Raw genomic sequence first — 9,789 nt, 5'->3', positions numbered from 1 at the left:
GGCTCCGGCCAATGGGCAGCGGGAGAGGGCCCCAAGCAAGGGGAGCGCAAGTTAGGCTGCACCGTGATATAAACAAGCAGAGGGAGGGGGCGAGGGGGCTGGGATTTAAAGGGACAGAGGCCCCTTTTCCTGGCTCTGGGATGGTTGCACCCCTCGGTGCCCAGCTGGGGAGGGGGCCGGATCTGTGCCCCCCCCCCGAGCCACGCATGGCCACGGGACATTTATCTGCAGGGCCCGTGCACAGGGGAGTTACTGCAGAAGGGAGGCAGGGGTCATGGGGGCTGACTGGCACCTCCAGGATGCTCCTAGGCCTGAACCCCTGGACACGGGCAACGGGTACTGAGCACCCCCAGCTAGGGCAGCACCGCACGTACTGAGCACCCCCCCCACACACAGGGCAATGGGTACTGAGCACCCCCCACAGGGCAACGGGTACTGAGCACCCCACCACACAGGGCAATGGGTACTGAGCACCCCCCACAGGGCAACGGGTACTGAGCACCCCCAGCTAGGGCAGCACTGCACGTACTGAGCCCCCCCACACACACACACAGGGCAGCAGGTACTGAGCCCGCCCACACACAGGGCAGTGGGTACTGAGCACCCCCCCACGCACACAGGGCAGCAGGTACTGAGCACAGACACACCCCCACAGGGCAGCAGATACTGAGCACCCACACACACACAGGGCTGTGAGTACTGAGCACACACACAGACCCAGGGAAGCAGGTACCAGTGCTGACCGGACCCGCCAGGGTCCTTTTTCGACCGGGCATTCTGGTAAAAAAACAGATGCCTGGAAACCCTAATTTAGACTTGCCCACACCCAGACCTGTGTGGGAGGAACTTCTCCCTGTCCAAGGCAGAGGTTGAGCAAACTGGGACAGGACTCAGAGAGGCAGGATTTCACCTCCTTTTCTCTGAATCAGGGTTAGACTGCGCAAACAGCAGAAAGGCCAGCCCAGTGATATATGCACTTGGTGCTTTCAAGGGCTGAAAACACTGATGAGCCAAATCAGCTGGGAGGAAGAATGTACTCAGTAAAACATGAATGATCATTGGGACCTGGTTAAGAACACTTTACTAGATGCCAAGAAAGCCACAATCCCACCATCAAGGAAGAAGGCTGTCTTGGGTAAAATAGCAACCTGGGTTAGAGGGGAAGTGAAGGCAGCTATTAAAAAAAAAAAAAAGGAAGGAAGGAAGAAAGGAGATGCCTATAAATCAGAAGCTAGACAGTGTCAAAAATTGATGAGAAGCCAAGGGACACAAAAAGACATACATGGTGCACCCACACCTTGAATACTGGGTGCAGTTCTGGTTGCCTCATCTCAAAAAAGATCTATTCGAATTTGAAAAAGTACAGAGAAGGGCAACAAAAAAGATTAGGGGTCTGGAACAGCTTCCATATCAGAGGAAATTACAAAGATTGGGACTGTTCAGCTTGGAAAAGAGATGGCTAAGTGGGGATATGATAGAGGTCTATTAAATCATGACTGGTGTGGAGAAAGTGAATTAGGAAGTGTTCTTTACTCCTTCATGTAACATAAGAACCAGGGGTCACCTAATGAAATTAACAGGCAGCAGGTTTTAAAAGAAACAAACATAAGGAAGGGGATGTTGTGAAGGAAGTATAAGTGGGTTCAAAAAAATAACTAGATAAGTTCCTGGAGGACAGGTCCATCAATGGCTCTGGGTGTTTTTTCCTAGCCTCTGACTGCCAGAAGATGGGACTGAACAACAGGATGGATCACTTACAATTTCCCTGTTCTGTTCATTCCCTCTGAAGCACCTGGCATTGGCCACTGTCAGAAGACAGGACACTGGGCTGGATGGAGCATTGGTCTGACCCAGTATGGCCGTTATGTTCTTATTCACTCTATGGCCAGCAAAAGTTAAGGCCAATAAGATGGAGGTTTTTAAGTATATTATAAACAAACAAAAAAACCCTGACTAGGGTATTGGTTCATTACTAGACAGAAATGGCAGAATTATCAATGACAATGCAGAAAAGGCAGAAGTGTTCAATAAATATTTCTTTTCTGTATTTTGAAAAAACAGATGATGCAGTTATAGTGTGTGATCAAACTCTTTCCATTTCACTAGTATCTTCGCATGATGTTAAACAGAAGCTACTAAAGTTCGACATTTTTAAATCAGCAGGTCCAAATAACTTGCATCCAAGAGTTTTAAAAGAGCTGGCTGAGGAGCTCATTAGAACATTAATGTTGCTTTTCAATAAGTATTGGAACAACAGGGAAGTTCCAGAAGAAAGCTCATGTCGTGCCATTATTCAGAAAGTGTAACCGAGATGCCCTGAGTAACTACAGGCCTGTCAATCTGATATTGATCCCGGGCAAGATACAGCAGCTGATATGGGACTCGCTTAATAAAGAACTAAAGGAGGGTAGTATGAATAATAATCAATGTCAATCAACACGGATTTGTGGAAAACAGATCCTGCCAAACTAACCTGGTTTCCCTTGGGATGAGATTACAGGTCTGGTTGATAAAGGTAACAGTGCTGATGTCATGTACTTACACTTCTGTAAGGTGTTTGACCTGGAACTTTATGACATTTTGATTAAAAAAACTAGAAGGATATAAAATGAACCTGGCACACAGGAAATGGATTAAAATCTGGCTAACTGAGAGGTCTCAAAATGTAAATGGGGACTTCTTACTGAGCAGATCTGTGTCCAGTGGGGCCCTGCAGGGATCGGTTCTTGCCCTACGCTATTTAGCATTTTTATCAATAACCTGGAAGAAAACAAAGTCATGCCTGAAGAAACACAAACACTGCGGGAGAGGTAAATAATGAGGAGGACAGACACTGATCCAGAGTGATCGCTCACTTGGGGAGCTGGGTGCTGGCAAACAAGACGTGTTTTAATATGGCTAAATGTAACTGTAAATGAAGATGGGCTGTTTGTCTAACGGATCTGTGCTAGGGGTTATTGTGGGCAGGTCTCTGGCCTGTGCTCTACAGGGGGTGGGTGTCACACTAAATGATCACAATGGTCCCTTCTGGACTTGACTAAACAGCCTTGCCCCACCTCCCCATCACAGCATTGTGTGCCAAGGTGCTGATCATTTTATATTCTAGTTTTTTAATCAAAATATCATGCTTTCCACTTGACACCACCACAGGGAACATCACAGGAGTGCTGCCAATGGGACCCACCCACTACTTCAGTTGACAGGGGGCGCTGTAGGGAGTGGGCCAGGAGCACTACCTGTGGGGGGAGCTCCCAGCTACTACAGTCCTGGCCTCTCCCCCAGCTGACAGTGCTGTAAGGAGCAGGGCGGGAGCACTGGCTCTTGGGGGCGGTCCCAGGGATGGGGGTGGGAGCAATTCTGCACCCAGTCCTCCCCAATGAACGAACCCAGCTTAGCCCCAGCCCTGCCTATTCTGCCATTCCAAGGCTTAGCAATCAGATTCGAACCGGCCACGGCAGCAGTCAGTGGTAATGGACCTGCGCACCAATAGACAGGCCCTGTCCCTAAGAGCCTACCGTGTAAATAAACCAAGCGTGGGAGGGGAAACTGAGGCTCGGAGGGTGCCATGACTTGTCTAAAGTCACCAGCAGGGCGGTGGAAGAGCTAGGAACATAACCCAGACCTACTGAGCTCTGGGGAAATGCCTGACCCACTAGGCCTCTTAGTAAGTGTGAGCTCATTTTGTTTAGTTATTGTGGGAGGCTCAGATGCCACTGATACGCTGCAAAACTTGACTCAGGGCCTAGCCCTCGCCTGGTCCGCTCTCCTGTGCTACAGCAGGGGAGCGAATGGAGGGGGGAGCAGGGACACATGCTCGATCCTGTAGTTTTCTTGATCTTTGGTTCAGCCCAGAACAGCCTGCCCAGCTCGGACACGGTTCTAACTGAGGTGCAGCATGGAGATGGGAAATCTCAGGGGGTTCCGTACTATCGCCCATGTCCACGGAAATGTAAAGACCCCATCTTTCATCTGTCACAGCCCAGGGAAACGCTGCCACTTTCCCCCTGGCCACAGGCTGCGGCCTGGCTGTATTTAGAGCCTCAGGTCCTTAGCAAGGGCCTAGTCTTGGAACCTCTTTCTCATACTGTGGTGTTATATCCGGTGAGGGTTTTTTTTGTTTTAAAGTATGTTTAGGACCCAAAGTCTGCCCTGTCCCTTTAAATTCTGAGCTGCTCTTGGAGTCAAAAGCAGTGCTGGTGGGTGGGGGTAGGTTAGCTTTGGAGGTGCAGGGAAGCACTAACAGCTTTGAATTGGTGAATGGAAAATGAAGAAGCAAATATAAGAAACTGTTTCTTTCAGTGCTGCCCCAGTTCCTGTTTCATCTCTTTACTAAACTCGCAGGGCCAGATCCTCACACAGTGTAAAGCAGCATAGACCACTGATATGACTGGAACTATGCTGATTTACCCCAGCTGGGACCTGGCCCACTGACTCCCACGGAGCAACGGCCCATTGGCACCAGCTGGGATCTGGCCCGCTGACTCCCACGGAGCGACGGCCCATTGGCCCCAGCTGGGATCTGGCCCGCTGACTCCCACGGAGCGACGGCCCATTGGCCCCAGCTGGGATCTGGCCCGCTGACTCCCATGGAGCTGTGCTCATTTACATCAGCTGGCGACCTGGCCCTTAGAGCTGAATAAAGAAATGAAAATAGGATAAACAACACAGGGTAGAGCCTCATTTGGTGTAAATCAGCAGAACTCCACTGACTTCAAGGGAGCTACAACAACTTGCATCAGCTGAGGATGCAGCCGAAATGTCAGCGTTTGTGACATTACGTAATTTGCTTCCCACCAAACACATAAACAGAGAAACGATTAAACAGAAACAGACACTCCACTGCCCATGAAATTAGACATACGCAAATTTGGCCTCCTGGCCTCCACCTACATGGCTGGGAATGAACCTTCAGGGGCCACAAAGCACAGAAGAAAAGGAATATAGAGAGATATTTTATTACCCAATCAAAAAAATAAATTCCATATTTTGTTTAGCAAATATCATAATTTCTTAGTGACAAGAGACGCAGACTCAAAAATGAAACAAAACAAAATCCCCTCCCAAAAGGGCACAACTCAGAACAATGAAAAAAAATATACAAGAAACGACGATCCCCAAAATAATCACAAACATATACAAATTAAATCTGGTGCAAAATAAATATTAGTCATTTGCTACCTGGCGTGGCCCGTCTACAGTATATGGATCTCCCACCTTGGCCCCGTCAGCGATGCAAAGCCAGCGACGCTGGGGAGTCCAGTGTGGGGGTTATTGCTGATTGGCTAGGGAGAAGGAAAGCCAAAGGAATCAGGAGAGCTCAGGGGAGAGACAACCAGCACTGAGGAGCTAAAATTCCCTGCAGAGGATGTGTGTGAGATTCTCTCCTGCCCTGACCCTTGTGCAGCCACTCACACTGGAGAGTATAAAACGTGCCCAAATCCGAACGCAATGCCTTTGTGCCTGTATGCAGGGCAGGGCAGAATCAGGCCCCTGGACTATGGAACGGCCACAACATTTGAGGGCCATTGGAGCCAAGTGGGGACAAGATCTGATCTGGATCGGCACATGCCCTCGCTCTGTCCTGCACTCTGGTGCCAGCAGCACAGTTTGCGAACCCAGTCCCCTGGGCTAGATGGAGGCATTGTTTCATGGAGACTGTAGTATCCTGGATAAAAGCTGAACAGGACTCATGAAAGCTACTGAGAGAACATCAATTGGGCCTTTAAATGGAATCGATTTGCTCCTTGAAACAGGTCTAGTCTCTGATAACCAAGGACACAAGGGGCTTGAGTCTACTCTCACAACAGCACAGATTAGGAGTCAGTCCTCTGAAGTCAGTGGAGAGAACAGTTACCAAGCGAATCAACCCACTGAAGTTACAGACACGCGTGCAGCTCCGATTCAGAAAAACATGGACAGACGTGCTTAACGTTAACCATGTGCTTTACTCCTGGTGACTCCAAAGGGGCTTAAGCACACGCTTAGGTGCTGTCCTGAATATAGGGGATGCTTTCCTGGATTGGAGCCAAACTGATGAGAAACATGACCATGGCAGAAGCATCATCCCTTCTGAGGTCACTTCCTGGTCTCCAACAGAACAGGAAATGACATGTACCGGAAGAGAAGCCGCCTGTTTTCATTCATTTAATCAGCACATAACTCCCTGGTCAAAGAACTGCTGCCCATAGGGCCTCAGAAGAGACAGGTGAAATTAACATGGGTGTTTCCATACACAAATTCACAAGTGATTGGAGAAAGAGGCTTCAGAAGAAAACACCTTTTTTCCAACCAGACCTTGTAAAGAAATATTTCTTCTTTAAAAAAAACGATGGATTTTTAAAATCTCTCGAGTCTCTCCTCATAGGAACGGATATTAAAAACAATTTAAAAAATAACCCCCCACAATAAATTACATAAAGTCAGCCCCAGTGGGCAGCATTTGGAAACCACTGCGCTTTTGTCTGGAATAAAAAACCTCCCACACAATCAGAACATTAAAAACCAGACAAAAGCGCCGGCAAGTGAAAGATTTGTACCCAGTCAAGGAAGAAATTCCAAGGGACAACGATGCACTCAAAAAATCCCTGTGCAAGCTCTGGTATTTCTATGGCAACGGATGGCTCAGACTCCTATGAAGAGGGAGCCAGACTTCTCCGGAAGGGTGACTGGAGACGCATAGTGTATATCTGCCCCTGAATTTCAATGGGAAGGACACTGTTAGAATTAACTGCAATGTAAGGAAGTAAAAGCCCACTCTGCAGATGGGAGAATTGGGAAATCCTGGCAAAAAGTCCAATCACTGGAGTTTTCCTTTCAAAATGCTGAGCAGCGCGCTAGGTCGGCCCCAATCCTGCAACCCAGTCTAGGTAGGTGGCTCATTCGGCCCATGCAGCACCTCTGTTACTTTACAAGGGTCTGCCCTGGCTGGATCCAATTGCACAAGGATGCCTTAACATCCGTTCCCTTCCCAGCTTCTCTAACCTGGCCAGATTCATTTCCCCTGGGATCCCCCCTCCCCACCCCCATCCCATTTATCTGCAATAGAGTCCGCCCCACAGGGCTCAGGCCTGTGGTTCTGTATGAGTCAATGGGACCGGCCTCTCAGTGAAATCTGAGGAGCAGCTTGGGGGCTCTGGTCACTAGCTCTGCTCACAAACTGTGAGCACGTCCACGAACCCATTTGGGAGGGTGCAATCAAAACACTGGCACCTGCTTCCAAACCAGCTGAGAAATGGCATGCACCGGACAGCGTTTGAGAAAGCCCTGTTTTAAAACCCAACAGATCTTGCAGCGCTGTGTAGTGCTGGAGCGAGAAGAAAGGCTACATGTTCCGGTGCCGCTTTGCTCTACGTCCCCATATAACTTAGGAGAGTTTCATCAGTTCCAAAGATGGGGAAACGGAGGCACAGGAAGGGGAAGGGACTTGCCCAAGGTCACACAGCTGGGCAGTGGCAGAGCTGGAATTAACACCTACGTCTCCCGAGGCCCAGTCCTGTGCCCCAGACATGCCGCCACTCTGACGGCCGCAGGACCTTTTTCTACGCAAGGGGTCCCATTCCTGGAATATAGTGCTGAGAAGAGCCACAGCAAATCGGTCAGCGGCAGAATTCAGCGACTCTATCCACGGAGCATGCTTGGGAAGGACACAGCTTCCCACTGCTGCCTGGCACCTTGGCTGCAGGGAGTCAAACGAAAACTGCATCGAGATGGTACAGTAGGTAAAGAGAACCATGCTCCACTGCCTACGGATCTCCCCAGCCAATGGGCCCAAGGGAGACACATATTACAACAGCTGTTGCCAACAGCCTGGGCTAGAGTGATGGCAAATTCCCCTGGATAGCCAGTGACAGAGCAGCTCAGCATGAGCACAGCCAGAGTGCAGTTAAACCCACACACAGCACAGTGCCTGGGCCTGATCCTTCACCTCTCTGCACCTCATGGTGTCACCTGCTCAAAGGGCGGAAGGCGACCAATCCCGAATTCTCCGCTCATGCTGCAGGGGACTTCCTGCACCCCTTGATCCCAGGCGTATATGGGCACACAAGGAGCACAGCAAGGGAAGACCAGACTCTCCCTGTCTAGCAATACTGTAGCAAAGCAGATTTTAATAGCAGCCTAGACGACACCAATGAGACAGTGTCTCTTTTGGGGCTGCCGTCGTAATGACACAGGAGGCGATCTCCCAGCTGCAGGCAGAGCATCACGACTGAGAAAATTCAGGCTGCCTTGGAAACCAGTGGAAACCAAGACCAATTGAACTGTTGTTTTACAGTGTGCTTCTACCCTGAGGAGTGACTATGTCAAAATGGCTTGTTTTCCCGCAAAAGACCAGCTCCCTGCACCAATCCATTATCAGAGCTGCTCATCTTATTGTCCCAAACACCCTTCATCCTGGAGCACCCTAAGACGGGGGGCGGGGTTGGGGGAACTCTGGAGCTGTGTCTATGTACTGAATGGCTTTCCTTCACATTTGGATGGTGGTTATCATGAATAGGGATGAGAGACTTTGAGGGACCAAAGGTCTCTCTGTAATTAGCCCAGAAAACTGGAAGAGGTGGACCAGGAAGCTGAGCTGGCTCCGTTTACAATTCAAAGGAAGATTTTCCACCTGCCAGAGCTGCAGATTCTGCCTGGGATTGGAGAGTCAAACTGGAGTTCATCTGCCCCCAGCTGGAAGATTCGACGTGAACAGAACGGGGACTAGACACTTCCCGGGAGTGCTCGGCTCTGGTGGGGCTGAAGGGGGAGTTTTTTCCAGGTCGGGATGACTGCAACTTTAAAGGTTAGGAGCAGGAAAGCCATTTTTTCCATGCGAAAACAACTTCAGAAACTTTGCAGAAAATTTCAAATGACTCTCTAGAGACTTCTCTGATGATCTGCAAATGGGATTTTTCTGACATCCCTCCATCTCACTCAGGAGGATGATTCCTGTGGAACAGACTCTCTAGTTCTGCTTAGACCCTGAAGAGCTTCCCTCACGAACAAAACATACCCAGCACTATTCCCAGATCCCAAACAAGGGCTCCAGATCCGAACTTGACCATGGAAGCCAGCCAGCCAGCATATGCTTTGCAATACCCTTTTAAAACATCAGTATGCAATACATCAGTGTACAAGATTTGTTCTCTGGGCACCGTTAACTCCAAACAGAATAAATCCAACAGTATGAAGAGCTGCTTCCCGAACACAACTAGGCTCCCAACAGTACATTTTGGGGTAAGGTACACTTGCCCTGTGAAGAGCTCAGAAGCAGGAATACTGTATCACTGATGGTGGGGGCAACCAATCCTGATTCTTCTAACCCTGAGCAGGTGGTGTCAGAACATCAACATCACCCATGTCATTAAGGACACCAGCAGAAAAGTTCTCTGGGGCCTATCAGCAGCGGTCCTTGTGGGCGCTAACTTCTAAAGTACGTTTAAAGCCTCGGTAAGGGAAAGACAAACGGGTCAGGTGAGTTCCTCCTGCGAGGTGAACAATTCCATAAACATCTCAGCGGCTGGAGCGCTTATTTTAATCAAACACCGCAGCACTGACAACCAGGGCACCAGCTCTCATGTACTAGGTGTTCATTCTGCTGTCCGCCCTGGAGTGGCCTAAATGCAGATCTGATCACGAGACTGAGCCAAAGCAGAAATCATCGAATACCGCTCAGACCAAGTCACTTTGAGGAGCGGAAGAGCAGATTTAGTTACATCCTATAACTATACATCATTACATAACCGAATATTTATGGTTAATTTAAGCAACTGGAAATAAATGAACCCAACCGTTTCTTTAAAATTTGCC

Source organism: Mauremys mutica, chromosome 2 (genome assembly GCF_020497125.1).
Source record: "Mauremys mutica isolate MM-2020 ecotype Southern chromosome 2, ASM2049712v1, whole genome shotgun sequence".
Classification (NCBI taxonomy): Eukaryota; Metazoa; Chordata; order Testudines; family Geoemydidae; genus Mauremys; species Mauremys mutica.
Note: the sequence above shows the minus strand (reverse complement) of the source record.